Genomic DNA, 27,458 nt, shown 5'->3' on the forward strand with positions numbered 1-27,458 from the left:
CCATATTGTCAGTTTTATTATTGACTGCAATAAAGTAGAACTTACATTGAGCTACTGATGATTATTATTTGAGCATAGTTTTTCATCAAAAAATTATAAATGTGATGTCAGTCATATTTGTGTAGCAAAAATTTAACTGAATACACATAAAATAACACCGTTTGCTTCTTACATTCCTAATCAGTTCTTAACTTCATTCCAGAAAGAAAATATACTTGTCTAAATATATTTGACTCAATAAAACTACACTGGTTTTCACGAAGATATGGTATTTAAGAAGTAAAAATATTTATAACATTACAAATAAATAAGCATTCAAATAACTTACTTTATTATTAGGGAATTTTTGGTATGTGATAATTAGGTTTTTTTAATAAATGAAAGTAAACCAACAGTGTTGTATCTAAAAATATAGTATTTCAATTCAGTTATCTAAATTGAATAGACTTTTGAATATATGTTACTTAAGCAATTTAAGGATCTAAACATACATCTATACTTTCTTTGCAACTTAATTCTCATATACTGATTCTCCGTAATTAAATAATCTGATTCATGACTGATTTTCTACATTGAAAAATAAGTGAACAAATGAAATCACCATCTGGATTTTTTTTAATGTTTCTTAAGTACATTGTATTTAAAAATTTTATTTAAAAAAATGGATTGCTCTATATTCATGTAATTTGAAGAAAGAAGTAGCCAGAAAAAAATGTATAGGTGAAGAGAAAAAGTGTTTAAAAGCATGCATACATAAAAATCTACAGATGATGTGAACAACTTGATGAGTTTTCACGTGATGAATGCACCAGTATAACAAAAAACTAGATTAAGCTATAGGACTTTTCTATTACCAGTGCCCTAGAAGCCCCCTGTGTACTCTCTCCCAGAGCCTCCTTGGGAGCATTTCTTTAAAGAATCCTCATCTCAAGGTCTGCTTCTGGGAAATCCAACTTAAGACAGTGAGGATTAAGTTGGATTTTTTTTTTTACTTTATTCTTCCATTCCCCAATACCTCCAAAAGCCATCTTTGAGAGAAGAGGAGGAAGTCAAAGAGGTTAAGCTTTACCCTAAATAATTGTAATCAGAAGTTGTTTTTTGAATATACTAAATGATTAAACTGAAAAGAGATGACTAGAACTGGAAAATATTGAAAGAACAATGAGCAAGTGTCCATTGTCACAGCTATCCAAGGGGTTGAGGGACTATCAGAAAAGTCAAAGCATGTATAGAGAAATAAAGCTACTGTGAATTTCCTGCATATCTGATGCCATCTGAGCTCATCAGATAACCCCTCCAGAGACACTCTATAATAAAGTGTGGAGCTCAATGACTGGCACATAGCCATGCCCATTGAAGGGCAATTATTCAATGCTGCCTAGGACTGTGACCCCCATGGAAGTAATTTAACTTCTATTGGCCTTTAAGTCTCCAACTATATAAATGGAGAAAATGCTGAAAAAAATGCTGAATTACTGTAGTTTTCATATCAATAGCAAGCTAATTGTAACTGGTTCCTAGAATTTCCACTTTCACATCAGAAAAGGCAAATGGTTATTCTTATTAATAACCAGCACAACATAGGTTCTGGTCCTAGAGAGCTGTGATAAAGTCCCTGTGACTGGCTTCCAGAAGGCAGAGAAAGGGCTCAAGTTCCCCTGTGGTCATCAGCTGCCTAGGACTGCCAGGGTAATCTGTAAGGAGGTAAATCAGTCCCTTGCTGGAAGAGTGTGACCAGATGTCCCTTTAATCATAAGTTAAATTTCCTATCCTTTGAAAAAGATCTGCATGTGGTCAGCTATAGACTAATAGTTGGAGAGGGCTGCTTTAAAAATCTGATCATCTAAGATGCTGCAGTGAAAGGGGTTAGGTAAAAAGAGACTAGAGCTAATGAATCATGCTAGTGAGATTGTTCTACAGTCCAGTGTTCAATCTCAACATTGTCAAAAATTATGGGATGGTAAAACCCACCTCAACAGAAATAAGTTCAAAGCTCCTTTCCTTGATATTCAAGGTCATTCATGATCTGGCTTGTCATTCTCCTCCAAAGGCATTTCCCACCAATTCCGTTGGCTATTGGGTCATAAATTATTACTCTGCTATTCCCTCAACAGAACTCCTGTAATTTTCCCCTGCTATTCTTTATTCTGAACTTTGTATCTACTTCATATTCCAAAATTCCCATGTTTTCTTTTAAGAGTCAGACTCAATAATCAAGTGGATTGAATCATGAGCTTTTTGAAAATGGAGCTGTAAAAGACAGTTTGTGTAATAAGTGGGGAATTTGAGTACGGCCTGAATATTAGATGAAGTAGGGAAGTATTGCTGATGATATTATGGTTATGTGAGAGAATGTTCTTACTTTTAGTAAATGCACATGAATTGTTTAAGAGAGAATGGTTGATGTCTGTAACTTATGGGTCAGAAAAAAGTATAGAGGGAAGATAAAGCAAATACAGAATGTTAAAAATTGTTGACTCTAAATGGTAACTACTCAGGTGTTCATCAAATTAATTTTTTTCAATTTTTCTTTCTTTTTTAAAATTTTTGTAATGAAAGTTTGGGGTGGGCTAAACAAAGTAAGTTCCTCATATTACACTAAACCAAATATAAGTAATATGTTGACTTCTTTAGATTTACCTCAGATGTCATCACCTCAGTGAAGCCTGTCTTGAACTCTGCATTTGGAGGACCACATCTTACCCAAGCCCTAGTACCTGTTCAGTGTAGGGCATTTTTGTTGATATATATGCAACAGAATAATTTGTCAACATTTTTTTTTGTTTGAGTCTCACTACTTTTTCCTCTCTCACTGCCTAGAGATAAGCAGTACTTAGGGCATTTTCGTCCAAAATGCCAAACTTTAGAAAAGTGCCTTGTTGAACTGTACAGTCATATAAGTGTATTCAGTCAAATTACTGGTACAGAAAATAACTTCTGTTAGAGTTTGGAATACCCCAATACTGGAAACTTGGGTAATCGCAGATGGTTTTATGAAAAAAGTGGTAAACAAGAAGAATATTCAGAAGTGACATACAATTCGGATTGGGAGAAGGTATTCCTGGTAGTGTAAATGGTTTGAATACTGTGGAAGACAGAATGGCCAAAGTCTGTTTGTATGGAAATAAATATAATTTATTTATTCATTCAGCAACTATATATTGTTACTCATTTATTCATTCATTGGTACTCATTTATTCATTCAGCAACTATATATTGGTATATATTGAATAAAGCAATGTGCTAGGGACAGAAAATATAATGGTAAGCAAAATAAACAGTGCCTGATGTTCCAGATTAGAGGCTGGCAAACTTCAGAGCTGTGGGCCAAATATAGCCTACTACCTATTTTTATAAATAAAGTTTTGATAAAACACAACCACACTCATTCATTTACATTTTGTGTATGGGTGCTTTTGGACTACAACAAGGTTGAGTAGTTGCAACAGAGTCTAAAGTACTGACTTCTTATCTTTTGAAGAAAAAAAAATGCTGACTCTTGTCCTAGAGCACACAGCATTAAGAGGAGACAGATATTAGTTAAATAACTACAACTAAATTAAAAATGAAGCTTTGATAAGGGCCAGGAATGTGAAATATGTGGCACCATGGAAGCACATAATAAAGACATTTGACTTAATAGGAGCAATAACAGAAGATCCTTTAAATAATTTAAAACTAAGGTCAAAGCTAAAGCAGAGCAGGAACTGATCCGATGAAACACAAAAAGAACAGTGCAGGCAGAGAGAATACCGTGCAGGAATACAGTAACTTTGAAGGAATGAAAAAACGGCACTGTGGCTGTAGTTCAAAGGGTGAGGGAAACATGGTACAAGATGAGACTAAAGAGGAAGGAAAAGGCCAAACTACACAGGATTTAAAAGGCCAGGTTGGGAGGTTGTCTTTAAACTTAGAGTAAAGGGAATCCCCTTATGTGTTTTAAACTGACAAATGGTACAATCTGTTACACTCTGAAAACGTCACCCAAAGTTCATGTGGAGAAAAGATAGGAATGCTGCAATAGCATATATATATATATAGACTAGTTATGCAACTGTGTTAGCTCTCTATGTGTCATTTCAGCCAGCCTGGAACTATATTTCTCATGTGGTTCTCAGCAGCATTGGCCACAAAAGATATTTTCCGTGAGAAGACAGAAGTGCGGAAGCAGCCATATGTTTTAAGTTCTGAAGAGCAATAGCAGTAGGGCAATTCATACTCCTTGTGATTGATCTATCAGTTCACCTTATTGGCATGGGGCAGCACCAAGACCCACAGTGTCTTTGACTCTCATAAGATTTCCTCCTTTTGTTTCTCTTCTTTAGTAATTTCATACTTCATTTTAGATTCAGGGGATACGTGTGCAGCTTCATTACATGAGTATATTGTGTGATGCTGAGGTTTGGAGTATGGATGATTCCATTACCCAGATAATGAGCATAGTACCCAATAGGTAGTTTATCAACCCTTGCAGGCTTCATCTCGCCCCTCTCTAATAGTCTCCAGTGCCTAATATTGTTTCCATCTTTATGACCATGTGTACCCAAGGCTGAGCTCCCACTTCTAAGTGAGAACATGCAGTGTTTGGTTTTCTGTTCCTGTTAATTCACTTAAGATAATGGCCTCCACCTTCATCCATGTTGCTGCAAAAGACATGATTTTATTTTTTTATGGCTGTGCAGTATTCCGTGATATATATGTACCACATTTTCTTCAATCCACCATTGATTGACATCTAGATTTAGTCCATGTCTTTACGAATGTGAAGAGTGCTACGCTGAACATATGAGAGCACGTGTCTCTTTGGTAGAATGATTTATTCTCCTTTGGGTATTTACCCAGTAACAGCATTCCTAGGTCAAATGGTAGTTCTTTTTTTAGTTCTTTAAGAAATCTTCAAACTGCTTTCCACAGTGGCTGAACTAATTTACGTTCCTGCCAACAGTGTATAAACATTCCCTTTTCCCTGCAGCCTCATCAGCATCTGTTATTTTTTGACTTTTTAGTAATACCCATGATGACTGGTGTGAGATCGTATCTCAATTGCGGTTTTGATTTGCATTTCTCTGATGATTAGGGATGTTGAGAATTTTTTCATGTTTGTTGATCATGCATATGTCATCTTTCAAGAAGTGTCTGTTCATGCTCTTTGCTCACCTTTTAATGGAATGATTTTTGCTTTTTGAATTGTTTAAGTTCCTTGTGGATTCTGAATATGAGACCTTTGACAGATGCATAGTTTGCAAATACTTTCTCGCATTCTGTGGGTTGTCTGTTTACTCTGTTGGAAGTGTCTTTTGCTGTGCAGAAACTCTTTAGTTTAATTAAGTCCCGCTTGTCAATTTTCGGTTTGGTTGCAATTGTTTTTGAGGACTTAGTCATCAATTATTTGACAAGGCCAATGTCAGAAGGGTATTTCCTAGGTTTTTAATATAATTATTATAGTTTGAGATCTTAAATTTAAATCTTTAATCCATCATGAGTTAATTAATGTGTATGGTGAAAAGTGGAATCCAGTTTTATTCTACATATGACTAGCCTGCTATCCCAGTCCCATTTATTAAATAAGAGGACCTTTCCCCATTGTTAATTTTTGTTGCCTTTGTAGAAGATAAGATTACTGTAGCTGTGCAGCTTTATTTCTGAATTTTCTATTCTGTTGCTTCAGTCTGTTTGTCTGTTTTTGTACCAGTATCATGCTGTTTTGGTTACTATAGCCTTACAGCACAGTTTGAAGTCAGGTGATGTGATACCTCAGCTTTACCTTTTGCTTTGGATTGCTTTGGCAATTTGGGCTCTTTTCTGGTTCCATGTGAATTTTAGAATAGTTATTTTCCAATTCTGTGAAAAATGACATTGGTAGTTTGATAGGAATAGTGTTGAATATGTAGATTGCTCTGAGCAATATGGCCATTTTAATAATATTAATTCCTCCAATTCATGGAATGTTTTTCCATTTGTATTATCTATGATTTCTTTCAATGATATTTTGTAGATTTCCTTGTAGAGATCTTTCACCTACTTGGTTAGGTGTATTCCTAGATACTTTATTTTTTATTGCTTTCTCTGAACCCAATCCTAAGCCAACCAGTTTAAGGTTTGGGTAATTAACTCTTTCTAGTTTGGAGGATGCATCTGAGGGGAGTGCCTCATAGTACAGAGACACAATTACCTATTAGTGAAGAGAAATCCAAGGAGAAGAAAGGATAAAAGAAGGCGTGTTTTAAAGGAGTCCCAGAGGTTCCGGATGCATGTGAAAGGGGTACAGACTGAAGATGAATGGCTACCCACCTAGAAAGAGGGAAACAGGCATTCCTGGTTCCCTTTTCTTCCTAGCAGATACCTGAGGTATGTGAAGGAGAGAGGAAAGAGTCCTCTTTCTGTCTTCTGTCCTTGCATTCCCAAGTTCCAGCGACCTTGGCAGGTGACACCATAAGTAGCAAAGAAGCTTGCACCCATGAAGCAGGTGGCCTAGAGAACAGGAATTATCCACTCTCACCTATGTCTCTTTCTCACCTACTGTCAGTAGCCTTGGAGTTCCCTAGACCTCATTTATGCCATGGATATTAACGTGGCCTTTATCCATGAAACAGGAAGCTTGGGGTTGGCTTAATCGAAAGGAATCAGCCACACTTACCTGCACTGTGCCTTTCAACTTCCATTATCATCTGCCTCTGTATCCCTCAGATCCAGTTTTCCCTCCTAGGGCTTTGACTCGAAGCTTGGAATTGAGTCTGGGACAAAAATGTGTCTCAGGGGGCATTGCATGGACTCCTTATCATAAGCCAAATGCTAACGTGAAACTGTGGAATTGAGTCTTCTCTCCAAGGGAAAGAAGAGGAAGTCTTGTGATGCACTCAGATAACTGGTGGCTATAGTTATGCTTGCTAAGATTTGGGTGCATGGTGCTTGGCCTCGGTTAGTTCCCTTGGTCTTACTTTTCCAAAGGGAAACTTCTGAGTGATGGGCACCCTATTTATTCCAATCACCTGGTAGGATTTGCAGGGTAGTTGTTCTCAGAACTAAAATATTGATCCAGATTTCCACATTACCCATCCCTCTTGTTCTTTCTGAACTGAAGCCAGGAATTGCTGATTGGTTCACAGGAGCAAGCAGGGTAAGTGTAAAATGTAGGCAAAATCTTAAAAACAACTAATGAGTTTAGAATTTAATGACAAATGTGTAAGTTTTGAAACATGATTTCTTTCTTTCTCCAGTCATCATTTAAAAAAAAAATCATCATAGGACTAAATGGAAAGTACAACAAGAATAATTATCTCTACACAGGCCTTTCAGACTGGCTTTGATGAAAGTTTGTTCCACAAGGAATTTCAGATAAGACCGTTGAAAGTCGAGCCCAGCCATGGGTTTGCATCCTCAAATACCTGTGAGTTGGGTAATCCTTTCGTCTTAAAGTCCCAAAATAAACTTGGGGCTCTTGGACCTATTAGAAAGTGACATTCTTTACTGACCACCAGTCAGGAACCCTGTATAGGGACTGTGTAGGCAAGGGTATGAGGCCAGTTTTCCCACTGGGCTTTTATTGGCTCTGCAAGTCGAGATTGACTCCTTAAAGGGAAGCATACCCTTCCAGTCAAAGCCTTGGTAAAATAACCACTTTCTCCAATTGTGTTCTGTTGGAAAAGAAAACTGGATTCTTATTGCACTAATGCAAACAACTATATTGCCATAAGAATACTCATAGTTTCCAAATTCTAGAGGAACCAGGCAGAGAGAAACAAACGTGCTCCAAATCTTGATTACAGGAGTGTATACCTTACTTACTTATTAAAGGCTGTAAATAGTTCAAAAAAAGTTTCATTGACTCTGAAAAACAAGGATCGGCAATATTCCAAGCAAAAGTCAAAAAAGTTGCTTCAGCTTCCTGAGTTCAGTCCATTTAGTTAACTGTTGCTTTGCTTGATATTCGTAAACATTTCAGCTCTTCACAAGTCCTGTTCATTTTCCTTTATTAAAATGTTACAATATCCAAAGTTATCAGAAGTCTGTATTTGAGAGCACCTGTTAAAGTCTTATAGCCAATTATAAACCATCTTTTGACAAGGATTAAAACAAGACAACAATTATCTGTGAATAGCAAAATGTCCAGGGTAGTTATAGTCAAAAACACAATTGACAACAAAGTTTGGTTATCTCCATGGTTTACGATAACTTAACAACCTTAATTATGATTGATAGCATACACTTATACATTAAAGTTTTAGAAATCTCAAACAATTTTGGGACATATATTAGCATTATTCACAAAAATATAACCTAAAGAAGATTGAGCATAATTTTGGCAATCCTATGTACCTAAACTTGTCAAATAATCCTGCTTACCTGTCTTTTCTGGACACTTCAGGGGCTCTCCGAAGCATTCGAAAAAGCCAGGTGCCAGGGAAGACAATTTTGAAACTGAAGTTTGATTTGGGGAATGCTGTTAAATGTTCAAGATTTAAAACACTTGATATTATGAAATAGAAATCCAGATTACCATAAGTTATTTATTTTGCCAAAATGATGACTCAGAAATTTTAAAGAAGCAAAAACCTTTGATAACCCTTTACAAATTTTGCCAAAGAGAAGATTAGTACCTTAGAAAAATCTTGTTATGCTTTTATTTCAAAGCTCAATTTATGGAAAAAAAACATATAATACTTCTTTTTTTTAACTTAGTCAATTGCTCACACAGAGAACCTCTTCTGCAAAATCAATTTCCAAAATTTTTCCACCACTTCTTTGAAACTTCAGCTTTTTCCTAATTTAACTCAATATAATCCTTTAACCCTAGGCCAAAATTTACATTTCCATGCCTTCTTATAACCTTTTACAAAACACATACACACAATTTTACTGTTCTTATACACCTTGCATGTAAATCTGTTTTCAGTAGTCTCAATTACATGTTATAATGGTAACTCCTAGCAATTTTTAACTTTAAGGTAAAACCTGGTACATTAGCTTTAATTATGTGCTAACTACAGCCAAGGTTTGCCTTCTTAGTTAAGGGCATGGTTAGTTCCATACGTCCCCAGGCCTTACCAATTGTGAAGCAGGCAAGACAGACAGTTCTCAAACCCCAAAAAGCAGTTAGTAACCTCAAAACACTTAGCAAATCTCGCATCTGACGTGCATTTTACCAATAGTCCTTGGGGCTGTTTTTATTTCTCAAAGATTAGAGTCACAGAACTGGAAGGTACCATAGCTTTTATTTCACCTTAAAATTATTAGATCCAAGCACTTGTCTTTCTTTACGCCAAAGCAATTAGAGCTCTTTTTTTTTTTTTTTTTTTTTTTTTTTGAGACAGAGTCTTTCTCTGTTGCTGAGGCTGAAGTGCAGTGGCGTGATCTCAGCTCACTGCAACCTCTGCCTCCTGGTTTCAAGCAATTCTCCTGCCTCAGCCTCCAGAGTAGCTGGGATTACAGGTGCACGCCACCATGCCCAGCTAATTTTTTGTATTTTTAGTAGAGACGGGGTTTCACCATGCTGGCCAGGGAGCTCTTTTTACAGACATCATACATAGAGCACACACAGACAAGCAGAAGAAAGGCCAGTCACTGGATGGGGCCCTTTAAGAGACAGGGCCACACGTAGATATCAAACCAGAAAGAACCATTCCCTAAGGCAGGCTTGCTAAACAAAACCAAAAAAACTTTAAAGGTTAATTTGTGGATGGGGTAGAGTAGGGGAAAGAAAAGAAACAGTTTAAAAATATCTGGGGACATATGTAACAAACCTGCACATTGTACACATGTACCCTAAAACATAAAAGTATAATAATAATAAAATTAAAAAAAATATCTGGGGAAGAACCTTTTATTCTTAGGCTTAAGTGGTTCCTCTGCTGGAGAGAAAAGTTGAATTACTGTCCCGTGGAGTTGAAACCCTTTGTCTGGGGAGGGGGAAAGCTGCTGCAGCATGGCTGGAAACCAGCCTGCTGGCTGTGTGGAACCCTTGGGCACTGCGTCCCAGCCCCAGCATGGAGGTGGGAGCGACTGAGAGCTGCTGTTCCTTGGTCCCTCCTGAGAAAGTAAGGAAAAGGCCAGGAAAAGGCCCCCAACCCCCAGGAGTGGCCAGGGATGGGGGTTCAAACCCCAGGAGCGACAGGGAGTTGGGGGTGTGGTTTCTTGTAAGCTCAGACATCTGAGGTTGAAAAGGCTTAGAAATCACAGTTAGAAGTTTTGAGTTCCCATTTCACTCACCACTTCTGGAGCCCCACATTTGCGGCAAAAACATTGCATAACTTTTCCTCAGTTCAGGTAAAAATGTGGGGGCTCTTGTCTGTCCAACAGCCATGAAAATTTAGGCTCACAGACAGTTTAAAGGGTGAGTAAAGCAGGGTTTTATTGGGTGAAAAGTGGGGGTGGGGTGGGGAAAGGAAACGGGAATCTGCCACCAAGGCCAGAGTCCCCTGCTAGAGCGCTTCCCACCTGGCTATTTGAATCTCAGGTTCTGCACAGGAAGATGAGGGGCCGGGCTCCTCCGCATTGCAAAGGGTGCAAACTTTCTGAGGCTCCCATCCAGTGGGCAGGCTGGTTAGAGTTCTTCTAGGGGCCCCCTCCCACCTGGCTGTCTCACTTACAACTTCCCTGTTCTGTATGATGTTGTCTATGAGTTTATCATACATGACTTGTATTATTTTGAGGTATGTTCTTCTGATGCCTAGTTTCTTGAGGGTCTTTAGTATGACGGGATGTTGAATTTTACTGGAAGCTTTTTCTGTGTCTATTGAAATGGTCATATGGTTTTAGTTTTTAATTCTGTTTATGTGGTGAATAACATTCATTGCTTTTTATGTTGAACCAACCTTTCATCCCAGGATTAAAAGCTACTTGATTGTGCTGAATTAATTCTGTGATGTGCTGCTTGATTTTGTTTACAAGTATTTTGTAGCGGATTTTTGCATCTCTGTTCATCAAGAATATTTGCTTGTAGGTTTCTTTTGTTGTTATTGTGTCTTTGCCACCTTTTGGTATCAGTATGATGCTGGTTTTGTAGAATGATAGGGAGGAATACCTCCTCCTCGATTTTTTGAAATAGTTTCAGTAGAACTGGTACCAACTCTTTGTATATCTTGTAGAATTTGGAGGAAATCCATCTGGTCCAAGGTTTTTTCTTTTCCTTTTTCTTTCCTTCTTTCTTTCTTTCTTTTTTTTTTAATTGCTATGTTTTTAAATTACTGATTCAATTTTGGAACTCAATACTGGTCTGTTTAAATTTCTTCTTGATTCAAACTTGAGAAGTTGTGTGTTTCCAGGAATTTATCAATTTCCTGTAGATTTTCTAGCTTCTCTGCATAGAGATGTTTACAATAGTATCTGAGGATCCTTTTTATTTCTGTAGGATCAGTTGTAATGTGACCTGTGCCTTTTCTGATTGTGCTTATTTGGATTTTTTCTCTTTCTTCGTTAATATAATTAACATTCTATCAATCTTGTCTATCCTTCCAAACAACCAACTTTTGGTTTCATTGATTCTTTGTATGAATTTTTGGTCTAAATTCCATTCAGTTCTGCTCTTGTTTTAGTTATTTCTTTTCTTCTGCTAAATTTGGTTTTTATTAGTTCTTGTTTTTACTAGTTCTACGTGTGATGTTAGATTGTTATTTTGAGATCTTTTTAATTTGTTGATGTAGACATTTAGCAATATAAAATTTCCTCTTAACACTGCTTTTGCTGCATCCTAGAGATTTTAATATGTTATATCTCTGTTTTTATTTATTTCAAAGAATGTTTTGATTTCTGCCTGAATTTTATTTTTTACCTGAAAGCCATTTAGGATCAAGTTACTTAATTTCTATGTCATTATGTGATTTTCAGAGATCTTCTTGGTAATGATTTCTATTTTTATTCCCCTTTGGTCTCAGAGTATGGTTGATGTAATTTTGAATTTTTAAAAACTTACTGAGACTTGTTTTATGGTCAAGCATGTGGTTGATCTTTGAGTATGTTTCGTGTGCAGATGAGAATAATATAAATTCTGTGTTTGATGAGTGGAGGTGTTTGTTAGGTCCAACTGGTTAAATGTCAAATTTAACTCCAAAATTTGTTTGTTACTTTTCTGCCTTGAGGATCTGTCTAATGCTGTCAGTGGTGTGTTGAAGTCCCCCAGTATTATTGGATAGCTTTCTACATCTTTTCATATGTATAGAAATACTTGTTACATGACTCTGGTGCCCCAAAGTTGGGTGCATATATATTTAAGGTAGTTAAGTCTTCCTGTTGAATTGAACCCTTTATCATTATATAATGACCTGTTTTGTCCTTTTTTACTGTTACTGGTTTAAAGTGTATTTTATCTGATATAAGAATAGTAATCCCTGCTCATTTTTGTTTATCATTTGAGTGATAAATTTTTCTCTAACCCTTTTCTTTGAGCCTGTGGATGTTGTCACATGTGATATGGATCTCTTGAAGATAGAAGATGTACGGGTCTTGTGTTTTTATCCAACTTGCCACTTGGTGCCTTTTAAGTGGGGTGTTTAGGCTGTTTTCATTAAAGGCTAATATTGATACATGAGGTTTTAATTCTGTCATGAGGTTGTTACCTGATTGCTTTGTAATTTAGTTTCTATTGTGTAGTTGCTTCATAGCTATGTATTTAAGTGTGTTTGGAGGGTAGCTGGTATTGTTCTTTATTTCCATGTTTAGAACTCCCTTAAGAATCTCTTATAAGGTGGGTCGAGTAGTAACAAATTCCCTCAGGGCTTTCTTGTCTAGAAAAGATTTTTTTTCTTCTTCAATTTTGAAGCTTAGGTTAGCAGAATATAAAAATCTTGGCTGGAATTTCTTTTCTTTAGGAATGCTGAATGTAGTCCCAAATCTCTCCTGGCTTGTAAGGTTTTTGCTGAAAAGTGTACTGTTAGCCTTACACGGCTCCCTTTGCATGTGATCTGACCCTTTTCTCTAGCTGTCTATAAGATTTTTGTCTTAGCATTGACCTTGGACAGTTTAGTAGCCCTATACCTTGGTGATGTTCCTTTTGTATAGTGTCTCACAGATGTCCTCTAGATTTCTTATATCTGAATATCTACCTCTCCAGTAAGATGAGAGAAATTTTCTTGAATTATTACCTTAAATACATGTAGCAGTTTGTTTAGTTTTTTTCTCCTTCTCTCTCAGAAATGCCAACAACTTATAGGTTTAGTCACTTTACATAATCCCATATTTATAGAAGACTTTGTTTATTTTTTAATTCATTTTAAAATTTTTGTCTGAGTAGGTTAGTTCAAAGACTGCTCTTTGAGCTCTGAAATTCCTTCTTTTGCTTGTTCTCATCTTTTAGTAAATCATTTAGTTTTACTTTCAAATTCCTTAAGTGAGTTCTTTAATTCCAGAACCTCTGATTGATTTCTTTTTAATATGTTTATTTCTTCTTTCATTTCCTGGTTTGCTTTAGATGTTCCTTTGTGTTGCTTTTCAAACTTGTCTTGGATCTTGTTGAGCCACCTTGCAATCCATGCTTTGAATTTATTTATTTTTTTAACTTTTAGGCTTAGAAGTACATATTCAGGTTTGTTGTACAGCTAAGTTGCATGTCGTGGGGGTTTGGTGTACAGATTATTTTGTCACCCAGGTAATAAGCATAGTATCTGATAGATAGTTTTTTAGTCCTCACTCTCCTCACACCCTTTACCCTCAGGTAGGCCTCGGTGTCTGTTGTTCCCTTCTTTGTGTCCACAGGTACTCAATGTTTAGCTCCCACTTAGAAGTGAAAACATGCAGTATTTGGTTTTCTGTTTCTGTGTTAGTTCACTTAGGATAATGACCTCCAGTTCCAACCACCTTGCTGCAAAGGACATTATTTTATTCTTTTTTATGGCTGTGTAGCAGTCCATGGTATATATGTACCACATTTTCTTTATCTAGTCTATTGTTGATGGACATTTAGGTTGATTCTATATGTTTGCTACTGTGAATAGTACAGTGATGACCATACGTGTGCATTCTATCTTTATGATAGAATGATTTATATTCCTTTGGGTATGTACTCATTAATGAGATTGCTGAGTTGAATAGTAATTCTGTTTTAAGTTCTTTGAGGAATTGCCACACTGCTTTCCACAATGGCTAAGACTAATTTACATTCCCACCAGTAGGTATAAGCATTTCCTTTCTTTACCCCTTTTCATTTCTGAGTTTCCACTTTGGTCGGGGACCATTGCTGGAGGGCTAGTTATATTCTTTAGTGCTGTCACTGCATTCAGATTTTTTATGGTGCCATAATTCTTATACTGGTTCCTTCACATCTAGACACACTGGCTTTTTTTTTTTTTTTTTGAGATGGAGTCTCACTGTGTCACCCAGGCTAGAGAGCAGTGGTGCTATCATGGCTCATTGCAACCTCCACCTCCTGGGTTCAAGTGATTCTCCTGCCTCAGCCTCCCTAGTAGCTGGGATTACAGGCACCCACCATCGCACCCAGTTAATTTTTGTATCTTTAGTAGAGATGGGGTTTCACCATGTTGGCCAGGCTGGTCTTGAACTCTTGACCTCAAGTAATTCACCTGCCTTGGCTTCCTAAAGTGCTGGGATTACAAGCGCAAGCCACCATACCCGGCTGCATTTCTTATTTCTATAATTATTTTCATGTTGATACAATCCATGTTTCTTTCTTTCTTTCTTTCCTATTTCTTTTCTTACATTATTGGGATATTTTGGGGTTTTTTCCCTCTTCCTTAGGCAGTGTGACTATGGAATGTTGAGTAAGGTCTTTTAGCCCTATTAACTTTTGTTGGTAGGTTTTACATTGGGCCATGTGGTTTGACCCACAAGCCAGTAGATAGTACTTACAGGTAAGAGCTGGCTGCAGCCAATGCAACTGATTATATACTTGACCCTTGTTCACTAGGAGAAGCTCTTTGTTGCCTCAGGCAATGAGCTAATACATGGAGTACACAATGGTTTGAGCTCCCCACTCAGCTCTAGTATGGGACAGGATGGGTGGAGCTGGACCGGGTAGGCCCAACTACAGGACCCCAGTGACAAGCATCAGCACCAGCACCAAAGAAGAATGCAGAGGGCAGCCACCATGTGCCCAGAGGTGAGTCTAAAAATGGAGTTGGAAAACCTTCCTAGCCCCAAGTTCTCAGCATGGGGAATGGGGGTAGCCTAAACTCCTAATCCAGGAGAATGGATACTTCAGGTGCATGGAGATCTGCCTGGGCATGAAGTGGAGAAGGTCCCACTGCACCACAGTCTCTTCATAGCAAGGGAATGGTGGCTCAGGCTATTAATCCAAACAAGCAGGTGCTCCAAATGTTTGGGGATCTGCCTGGTGATTGGGCAGAGAGGGCCCTGCTTCACCATGGTCTCTGCACAGGAGGACTGGGATGACTTAGGCTACTAGTTCAGGAGATTGAGTGCTCCAAAAGCCTGGACATCTGCCTAGGCATGAAGCAGAGAGGGCTTCCTCTGCACCCAGATCTCTGCACAGGAAGAGTGTGGCAACTGAGGTTGCCAATCCAGGTGAGCAGGTGCTCAGAATACCTGGAGATCTGCGAGGACATGGAGTGAGCATTTAAAGAGTTTAAATTTTAAAAGTTTTTAGAAAAAAAATCCACATAGAATACAACCAAGAGACACAAAGAAATGTTCAGTTATTGGACATTTTTTCTATTATTTTTTTCAGTATTTCTCATTATTATTTTTTGTTGTTGTGTATAGCATCTCTTTACTTTATAAAAGTGATCTTCAGCTTACAGACAAATGGTGGGCCATTCATGTAATATCAACATGCCTATACATGACATCTACTACCAAAGATTGATAGTGGTTTTGGGGGTACAATTTGAATTAAGCAAGGCCTCTGATAAAAATAATGGTAAATGTTTATTATTTTAAAGCTGATTAATTTCAATAAGAAAAAACAAAAGTCCAGACATGGTAGTTCATTCCTATAATCCCAACACTTTGACAGGGTAAGACAAGAAGATCACTTGAAGTCAAGAGTTACAGACCAGACTAGACAACAAAGCAAGACCATGTCTCTAAAAAAACAAAAAATAAAAAAAAAATTAGTTGAGTGTGGCGGTGTGTGCCAGCTATTCAGGGGGCTGAGGCAGGAGAATTACTTGAGCTCAGGAGTTCAAGGCTGCAGTGAGCTATGGTGGCGCCACTGCACTCCATCCTGGGTAACAGTGCAAGACCCTGACTCTAAAAGAAAGAGAGAGAGAGAGATAAAGATAGATAGATAGAGAGAGAGAGAGAGAACATACATTTACTTGTTGGAAGTCATTTTATTTTATCAAGTATCTATACATGTAAGTTGATGTCTTTCAACCGAAGTAGACAGGACAGCAATTGTACTGGACATAAATTCAAGTACACCAGAGTTTCCAACAGAATGCAGTCAGCTATTTATTCACTTTTATCTTGTCTATGTGGAGCACTCTGTGTGATGTCTGTATTTCTTATTGATCTCAGCAATTTTTTCTGAGGCAAGGATAAAAATATATTCTTTATATGTTCAAAACATCTAGCACAGAGATTTGCACACTGCAGGCCCTTAGTAAATGTGTATTGAGTGAGTAAAGGGCAGAGTGGACTTTCTAAGTTTCTCGAGCTTAGTAGTAGTAGAAGTAGTAACAGCAGTTGCAGTAGCAGCAGTAGCAGTGGCAGTAGTAGTACTAGTAATAGTACTAGTAGTATATTTAAGATCTGGGAAAGGAAGTGGGGAGGGAGGGGAATCAGCCTACCTACATCACCCAGAGTCCTATATAATAAAATGCAGAAAATTAGACCTCTAATGAGAGCTTTGGTTCAGGGATAATGTTATAAATGATAGATACAGATATGTCGACTATAAATAATGACTGATCATGTTCACAAAAAAGTTTTGTATGTGAATGTGAACCCTTGTAAATTTGAGGGATTCCTAAGTCTGCAAAATCTATCCTGAAGTTTTCTTTTTAGTAAATAATGATGTGCAATAAAACAGAAGATATCTATACACATGTCAGCTGTGATTTTTTTATTGTGCTTGGTTTGGTATATATTATAATAAAGAACAGTATATGTGTGTGAAGATAAAGTGATATATGTAACTGGATAAATTAGAACAAGGGAAATACTTTAAGGGCGGGAAATGATGGTGGTTTCGTAAGTGTGTAAACATAGAAGTCAAGTCTTATGCAAATTTTTAAAGTGTATTGGATTGTTAGTCATAGTGAGCCAATAACATATGACATAACAGATGTGCTTCTAGTAGATGCTAGAAAAAAATCTGTAACTTTGTAGAACCACATCCTCCATAGTTATTGGTTAGTTATATCCATGCCTATTGATGGAAATCACAGACTCCCACCCAGAGTTTCAATTATGGTAATTGGTTCAATTTATAGACAAGGTGAATTCACTGTATGTGTGTGTACTCTCAACACTCACAAGGATATGTACATATTATTTATTAATTTGAGATCAGACCTTTATATGTTATATTAGAAATTTATCAAATTTGTAGCGAATTTTGAAAACATGAAATTACCTTTGTACTAATTTTTAAAATTTTTTTCTGTGTTTTGCCTTTCCTTTTCTTTTTGTTCTTCTAAAATACTTTTAAATTATTCTCAGAATCTTTGTATTATAAGGTTTAGTAAGAAGGATGAGAGTCAGGCATAGAAACCTGAATAATATTACCATTCATATTTGTAAATTTACCTACCAAACTCTAACAATAATCCTGTATACAGCAACCATGTATTTTAAAAAATTGAAAAGAATTATTATCTTGAGTTTTGATTTGCTATGCCAGTCATATGTATATAATACTCTAACCACTTATGCTTCATTTTTACATGTTGCCTTTTTTAAGGTGTGAAGTTAACAATGCCAGTGCATTTTACATCATAGGCACACAAAAATCTCCTTGATCCGGAATTGAAGTAAGTTGAGATGGAAATGATTGAACAGGCTGCTAATGATTAGAGAATGTGCTCACTGTTTGAAGTGTTTCATAACTGTCTCTTTTGGCATCTGCACCAAAGGCGATGTCATTTGAAACAGCTTTATAGAAATGCCACTTCCCTCCACAAACCTTTGCTATTCAGCTTCATGTCATTATATATTCAAAAAAGACTTGTTATTAAAAACAGTCTGAGGCCATGTGAGTACTAGTCATGGTTAGAGTGTTTTACTAAGTCATCATTTTATAATTCCACCTTTAGCTAAAATCTATCTGTAACTTCAGGATGACAATATCGTTATCTGCAACAAAAGATATGTTTGTCTTTTATGAGAAGCAAATTTTATACTCACCATGATACTTTGTATCATTAAATTATGGAAAGTTCATGGATAACTTCATAATCTTTATGTGTATCTATTACACATATAGATATATGAGAAAGAATTGGAGAGATAGTAACTTAAAAATGTTATGTCAGCATATTGATACCCTTTGGACTGCTGCAGAGTCAAACTTTTAATGTGAAGAATTTAGTATATTGATTAACTGTTGCTAGAAGTGTTAAATGCCAGAGAGTCTCACAGGATCTACAAAGGTGAGAGGTCCAGAAGATAAATGTGGTCTCAGTTAACTAAAATAACTATTACAAGCACCAATAACTATAGGAAATAGTTCTAAAGGTAGGAAGAGTGTATGGTACCTAATATATTTTATTTTAAGGGACCCTAATATTCTCACCGCTATAAAAAGCATCTTTTCTGTCATGCTTAAAGTCTAATATTTGATTTACCACTTTAAGTTAAGGTAGTGATATGATGTCAACTGTAATGTATAAAACAAATCAAATTGAGGATAGTAGTGCAAAAGCCCATCGACTTGAACCTATTTGTAGATGGTTCGCTCCAACTCCTGCTTTCATCCCAACTGCCCAATGGGTACCTTTGCTAAGCCACAGGGTTAGAGAACTGCATGTGACATTGTTTCCAAACGACTATGTAATTATATCTATGTGTTTGATATCAAGAGTTATGGTCCAAACCAAGCCTAGTCTTTATTATCCTACTACAGATGTGATAGCTATACTGAGAAATCATTTGGAAATGGGACACAAATAATAAAGAAACACTTGATGAATACTCAGAGAGATATGAAGAGTGAAAAAAGGCCAAAATTTGAACATAAGGACATCTGTTTAACATGAGGCTTTGACTGAAGACTAGAATGTCTGGGGAGCAGCTTGTTACATGTGCTTACTGAGCAGGACAGAAATGCTGCCATTCCCTCCAGGATCAGTCCTTTCTATAAGGCACAATATATCCTGCATTTTTATGAAGTAAAAGAAACAACAATTAACATTTATCAAGTGCTTACTATGTGCCTAAAATTGTACCAGGTGCTTTACTTAAATTATCTCATTTAGAGTTTGTGACAATAGGGATGCTGCTTCTGTCTCCTTTTTGGAGAAAATAAAATTAAGAATGAAATAAGAGATTCTATTTAGGGTTTCCTTAAAAAATTTAGACCTATTCTTCATGACTTGGAGATCCAAGACAATTGTTTTGCTTCTAATAATTCTTACTAGTATTTTCAGCTGCTATAGGGACATATTTGTTGATATGCTTCTGATTTATTTCTATTTAATCTTAGAGAATTTTAAAGAAAAGCATCTTTTGTTGTTAATTTTTTTTTTCTTTTTCTCTCTTCACCTTAGGAGAAAACTGGATTCAAACACCAATAGATTGATTTTTGGTTAAATCTTCTAGTCTGTGACTTTGAATTATATTGTTAGCAAAATCTCACACCTCTTTTTTTCCAAGTACTTCCCCAAACCTAAAGTAACCAAAGATAACCAACAAGCTGTCTAAATATAAAAATACATCTTTGTAGTTTGGTCCAAAGATACAACATATTTTATCTTGATTCATTTTGAAATAAAATGCCCAAGGTTCTAGACTCAATTTACTTACTTACTTGTGGCCAGGTCACTTAACTCCTTTGAGCCTTAGTTTTGTCAAGTGGCTTAATTTCTGATAATAGTCCTTATTTTCTGAAGAAATGGGGCTTGATTTAAAAATGTCTTTTAAAATGTCTTAGGCTGGGCATGGTGGCTCACACCTGTAATCACAGCACTTTGGGAGGCCGAGGCGGGTGGATCACCTGAGGTCAGGAGTTTCAGACCAGCCTAGTCAACACAGTGAAACCCCGTCTCTACTTAAAAACATAAAAATTAGCCGGGCATGGTGGTGGGCACCTGTAATTCCAGCTACTCAGGAGGCTGAGGCAGGAGAATCTCTTGAACCCTGGAGGCTGAGGTTGCAGTGAGCTGAGATTGTGCCACTGCACTCCAGCCTGGGCGACAGAGGTGACTTTGTCTCAATAAAATAAAAATTAAAATTAAAAAATAAATACAATGTCTTAAAGTTACTTTCAGCATTAAAAGCTATAATTTTATAATTTTACAGAGCTAACATTAAAAAATGGACATAAGCCGATTCTAGTAAAAGATGATTTTAAAACATTACTCTCACCTTATTACTCTTCCATATTCTCATGCACTATTCTTTTGGTACTTTTAATCATCTGTGCTATGAAGGAAAAGATACACGAAGTCTGGAATCCAGATTTGAGCTCTTACACTCATTTAGGGTGAAGCATGGAGACGTAATATCAATGAATGTAGACTTCCATAACTATAAAACATGAATAATAATGCCTACTTCCCAGGAGAGTTTGAAAGTAAAGTGAAGTGAGCGTGAGATATTACTTTATAAACTGTAAACTGCAGAGTAAATATAAGGTCTTACTACACCACTTGAAATTATAACTTGACCTATCAACATTTAATTTCCACTTCCCCTGGTATGGGTAATATTAAAATGCAGATTGTCTGTCACCAGGAGCAGCTTGGGGGCAGGAGATTATTTTGAGGTGAGCTCACTTATCCAGGAATTGCACAGGCGTTGTCCCTGTGCAACGGCCATGAGAAGATCATGGCCATAGAAACATATTATTCTTCAAGTTTCTTTAAAATTCATCAAGTTTAAACTTGGGTGATAGCGAAACTGATGTTCTCAAGCCTGCTTGCTCCTTGCATTGAATACTAGAAAATTAAATCATAGCCACTCTTCCTTAGGACAAAGTTATCTTATCTATATACAATTCTAAAGTGTGGGGATCCAATACTCATCCACTGATCTTTGCTGCTAAGGACCCAGAGTAAGCTGGCTCTAAAGAGGACAGTACCTTAAATACTTTTATAATTATGTTTTGTATTCTTCCCCCAATCTGATTCCTATAACTAGATATAGAAACTACTCAATCCTTCAATTATGAGTACTATATAAGTAAATTAAAGGAATCAACATGCAATCTAGAAAAAAGTACAAACAAAAAGCAGTAAAGGAGAAAAGGAATAAAGAAAAAGTGAAATAATGCAAATACTAGAAATCTATTTTTTCACAGTAGATGAAAATCATGGTCAAATGGCTGGCTATACATTATCCTATATGAAGCAAGAACAAAATAAAAATATAGATGACAAACTATGGAATTTGGGATTATATACTTACAGAACTTTGGGTATTATTCAATCTAGTCTTAATATTTTTAACTTGAGTTTCAATAGGTGGATCTTGGGGGATGGGATGAAAAGAAGAAATTAAGACCATCTTCAAAACAAGAAAAAAAGAAGCAGCACAAGGAGAAAAGACACTGTTGGGGAAAAATTAATATGAGAAATGGATGTAAAAATGAGAAGAGTTAATCAAAAAGTCTAAAAAGAGCTCTAAAGAAAACAAATGAAATAGAAGACAAGCAAAAAAAGAGTCAATATATGAAAAAATCTACATTTTCATATAAAATTTTAGTAGATTTTAGATTTTAGTGTGCTAAAGAAGCAAACTAATGAGAGAAATAAATGGTAAAGGTTTACACCTCAAGAAAATTTACCCCAAATTGAAGAAGCTTAAGCAACATAGTTTTAAAAAGCCACATTACAGCCCAGCTAAAACTCACAAAAAATAGCAACACAAAGACATATCACAAGAAAATTATAATACTTGAAAGATCAATAAAGTATTTGAGTAGCAGCCAGACCAACAATCAAATGCCTTATAACAGGGGAAAAAAATCGTTTTGCTTCTGGGCTTCTCCACAGAAAGCTTCAACTCATATAAATGCTGTGGAATGAAACCTACAAAATGTTCAAGGAAAGAGTGACCTAAGAACTTTATATTCAGCCTATCCATCATTATATATACAAGCAACACATAAATATTTTTGAACATGTGGAACTCCAGTATATTTTTCCCATAAACCCTCTTTAGTATCCTACTAGAAGACAAATATCAGCCAACCAAGAGAAAATTGAATAAATTATAATAAAATAACTGGTGGTGAGTATTGATCATATTTATCTTGGGACTAAGATTTGAAATATACAAAAACTAAAGCCTGCAACGTAATAAACAATGTTATATGCTCTGATAGTATAACTAATAAAAATAGTATAACGGAATGTGGCAGGGAAAAGGGATGGGGAATGGAGGTAAACTAAATTCCTGATTTTCTCAGTTTTAAGAGTGGGAGGAGTGATCAGACCTACTATTTAGAAATAAAAATAAATTAGCAGACATACAGGTATGTTTAAGTACACAAAGATAAGCAAACATTAAGAAAAATAATGCATTGACTGAAACTAAGTGGTGGAGGAAAGAGTAGGGAAAAGAGAAAAGGGAGACATATGCTAATGTTGTTATTGTTCACAGAAGGAAATTAATAGATACAGTCCCAAGAAAGAGGAGATTAAAGGTATCCTTAAAAAATAAACACTCTAACAAAAACTCAAATCATCTTCTTTATCAGAAATGCACCGTGAATGTATAACATGCACGCACACTTATGCATGAACATGTATATGAAGCCAAGCAAACAGACCACAAAAGATTTTTATAGACATAATAGAACTAAGGTCAAACATGTCTACCATATCAATAACAGCAAATAAACTAAGCTGTTAATTAAAATAATTACTTTCAAATTTGATATCAAAGTAAAATCCAACTGTATATATTATGCAAGAAACTCCAAATAAACTGACTCAATGTCCACATACAAAAGAGAGACATAATTTTATCAGCAAAAAAAGAAGCAGGAGTTAAGATTTGAATTTCCAACAAGGTTGAATTTAGGCAAAAAGGTGTTATGTGAAAAATACTAATAAGGGTATTTTATAATGCTAAAGAATGCAAACCACAGTAGAGTTATACACCAAATAACACAAAAAACATTCAGTCACACAAGAAAATAATCAAATATTGAAAATACAAAATGAAATTTTAATGAAAACATCAAATGCTGATGGGGACATTTAAAATAAAAGCTTTTTACTTCCTGAATAAATTAGAAGCTGTATATATTGCATTCATCAGCACTTTTTTGGTTGCAAGAAACAAAAATTCTGTTTAAGCAAACTTTACGCTAAAAGCAGCATTCTTTAGAAGATACACGTAACTGTGGCTGGGCTGCACTGAAAACAAGAACCAAAACTGATATGCTGCAAGCAGCAACTTGGTCTCATTGCTGTTTGTCTTCCTTTTCTGCTGAGCACATTCTTCCATGAAGTGGGGAACCTTGCTAAGGACCTCACATTTCCACTACCAGAGAGGAACTGAATTGCTCTCTTTGATACACTTTAAAAATCCTAAAGAAGAGTACTCAATAGCCCAGCTTTACTCCAGTGCCCTCCATCCCTGGTCAGTCTGCTATGGCCAGGGGAGACTGTGGCCTCTTTGGTGTAGATTTCCAACCTAAAACAATCACTATGAACACAGGAGTGGGGAGAATTAAAAGGTGTCTCTCTCAATTTGTCTATTTGATTCCAGTAATTAGAACAGGCAGACAACTTCCTAAAAAAGGTAAATATAATTCTGGGCAGAATAAACAACAGGTATATTATGAATCTTTAAAATGTGTATATCTGACAATATTTATCAGAACTGAACATTGAAAATAATTTAAATGTTTAACACAAGTAGTATATCCATTCAATGTCAGTGACTCAAATTGCTTATAAAGAGTCCATCATTACAGGAAAAGTATTATGATATAAAGTTGGTGAAAAATAGTAATATAATTTTTTAAATTACTAAATTTGAGGCATCCAAAAATACTAGAAGATGCATTAAAATCAGTGGTTTATTTTATACGCTTTTTTCTTTTCCTATACTAAGTATGTAATACTTTTATGACAGAATAAAGAATACTCTTTTTTATATAAAAAAGAATTTTTACCTTTGCCAATTCTTCCTTCCCTCATGTATTTGGGAGAGGCCTAGTTGAGGTCAGGATTATATCATAGGCAAAGTTTTTCTCGTAAGAGTAATCTAAGAGTCATATTATCATAGTAACTGTGAAAGATATGAAGATTAAAGGATATCCTCTCTGTATTCATATTTCTATGATTTTTTTTTATGTAGGACCACGATGTTATGATAATAATTGCAAAGAACTTTATCAAAGGATCCAAAGGGTCAGAGGGGATGGAGAAGGGCACACATGATCAGAGAGGTGTGAGATGGATGTAGATTCCTTAAATCCGAAAAGAAAAGGGTCTTCACTACTCTAAGTAGCTTAAATAAGTAAGAAATAGAAATTGTGATATGATTGGAAAATTGAGATTTAAGTGCAGCACGGATAGAGTGCAAGTGCTGTGAATTTAAACACTTTTCTTAGTGTGAAATCTTGTTAAGTGATTCCCTGCTGTGACCTGTACCTTTCGTGCTGCTTATTTAATGAGGAAGTCTTGGAAGAGTGTGTGACATCTTTCTAAGATGAATGGCTTAATGCAAAAGCATCCTTTCGGGGTATTTAGTGTGTCTATTGTAGAATGATTGCTAATTCTTGGGCCAATTTCTGGAATCAGCAGGCATATAATTTTGCAGCTAGCAGTCTGCAGTTTATTCCTATGCTTTTTTTGTTTTTTAACCTCTGTCACAGCCTTGACTTGGCACTGCCAGGGAAACAGGCAGGTACACAAGAGATCTCAGCCCCCAGGACAGTGATAACTTGAAGGAAACACACAAGGCTGGCTTGTTGAGAAAAGATGTAGAGCAAGAGTTTTAAAAACTATTCTAATTTATTCTAACTAGAACCACAGTAATGTAAGCAAAATAATTAAAACAAACAAACAAAAAATAGTACTCAAATAGAGGAGAATGATAGAGCAATGTCTGACCCAGAGGGGCAGCTAAGAAATATTCCAGTAATTCTTTCCCATATTTTCTATTAGTAAATATATGTACCTAAACACAGTATTTACCTGTCTATCCATCCCCACATATTTGCCCACATATAATTATGCCTGTATGTAGGTTTGTGTGTGTATTCATGTTGTGTGTTTATGTATGAAAGTCCTTCATAATGAGAAAATTGTTTTCCATGTGCAAGGTTTAATATTTTATATGAAAGGAACTTTTTTTTTTACTTTCTTAATCCAAAATACATAGGCAAACACCAAGAACTAGAAATAAGCCTTCTAACTCCTAATTCTCTGTGTTTATATAACTATAAAAATTAGTCTTCTATCTGGCTCTTTGATGAATGCCTTTGGCCTTAGCCAGCAAGCAAGAATCAATTCCTGTTTCTGTAGATATTTATTTAAAGATTTGATTAGAATCAATTAAAAAAAGCATAGAAGGCACCTTTTATCCACTTTACTCACCCACTATTCACTTCCCCACTGTAAACATCTATATTCATTTTTCTTAAACAAAAACCTACCTATTATCTCTCTTGAGAATTCAAGCCTCCACATTTTTCACTTATCTCATTTTACTAAGATATATGCAACCACTATACTTAAACGAAATGCTTTACAGGATTATGAGCTATTGGCACATTCAATTTAAGGAACAGAGGAACATAAAATGCGGGTTATATCTATGCTCAAGGTCACCTATATTTATTTTGGTATTTTACTTGTTGTTTCCTGATATTATGCCGGTCACGCATACATATGCACACACATGTACCAGATTTTGCCACCGTGAAATAGACAAATTTTACAGAAAAGTTTAAAAAAATTATAGGCAATTAGGCATCATAGCTTTACTGGTCTAAGTTGTCCTGAGGAGAATAGTCTCATGGCCTCAGGATCCATAAGTCAGAATAAGTCCTTCTTGGGATTCTAGGCGTCCTGAGGATTCCAGAGATGTGGATGGGGATGGAAAGCTGAGAGTTTCCATCTTTTCTTGTTTCCCTTTTTATTTATTTTAAAATTTAATCTCCTAATAAATTTCAGGTAACTAGATGCTATATGACATATAATATTTTATTTAACCTTTGTAATAGCCACAAAGCTCAGCATTACTATTCCTGTTTTCTCAGATGTAGCGATCAAGATAAAGTAAAAAGCTCAAAGTCATAGAGTCAACTGTGTCTAGAGCATATCTGGGTTCCGTGGCCTTTCATTTTTAGAGATTTAAATTTGGATTTAAAAAAAATGCAAACGTGATAAACTCATGTAACCTTTTTAGGTGATTGCTTGCCTTCCATTTGCATATCCTTTTCTGCATTTTAGAAACATATTTCAGTTATCTATTAGTCACTTTGTTAATCAAAATCAATGACGTTGAGCAAAATCAGGCATCATTCTTGATTTCAAAATATTTAGAATTAAGATGTGGAGATAAAATATAATTACTTAAAAGTTGAATAATGATATAATAATAATTCAAAGCATTTTAAAATGTCAAAGACATTGAGTTTGTCATTAATTAGCAAATTAATGACACAGGCAGTCAAGGTCATAGGAATTTCACTTCAAAGGTAGAGTCAAGATTTAGTATTTCCGCTATCTTTATGCAAATTCAATTAATGCATTCATTTGATGTTTTTGCTCACCTACTATATATCAGGAGCATAATAGGTGGTTTGGAGATAACTATTAATATAAGACAGGCCCTGTCTACAAAGAATTTACAATCTATAAATTTGTCTCTGTGATTTTACAATATAACATGAGAAGTTCTACAATTGCAGTATGTCAATCTAGTTATGGAAAATTTTGACAACAAAATAGCTATCAATTTTTGTGCATTTATCCAGATTCAATCACCAGCTAAACACATTTCCATGTAGCACACAGATTGCCTTTAGCTGAATATTTCTGCATTATCATATTTCAATGTCTTGACTCCTGCTACTTACTAAGCATGGAATTTTTCTCCTTCCATCTCTAATAATCAAAATCCTACATGTCTTAAGACAAACAATGTCAACCATCTCCTAGTAACGTAAACTGTTACAATCTTTCTGGAAAGGTGTTGGTCAACATACTATTCAAAGGCCTAAAGAATGTTTATAAACTTTGACTCACTTTTAGACATTGTAAGGAAATAAAGAAATGCGTACAAATATGTAAATCATAATAATATACATGACAGTGAAAAATTGAAAAAACTTAAATACAATGTGAAAATAATCATCATACTTTCTAGTACCATTGTCCATGCACTTACTTTTTAGTTAAGTTAAATTCTATTTTAAGCCA

Source organism: Pongo abelii, chromosome 2 (assembly GCF_028885655.2).
Source record: "Pongo abelii isolate AG06213 chromosome 2, NHGRI_mPonAbe1-v2.0_pri, whole genome shotgun sequence".
Lineage (NCBI taxonomy): Eukaryota > Metazoa > Chordata > Mammalia > Primates > Hominidae > Pongo > Pongo abelii.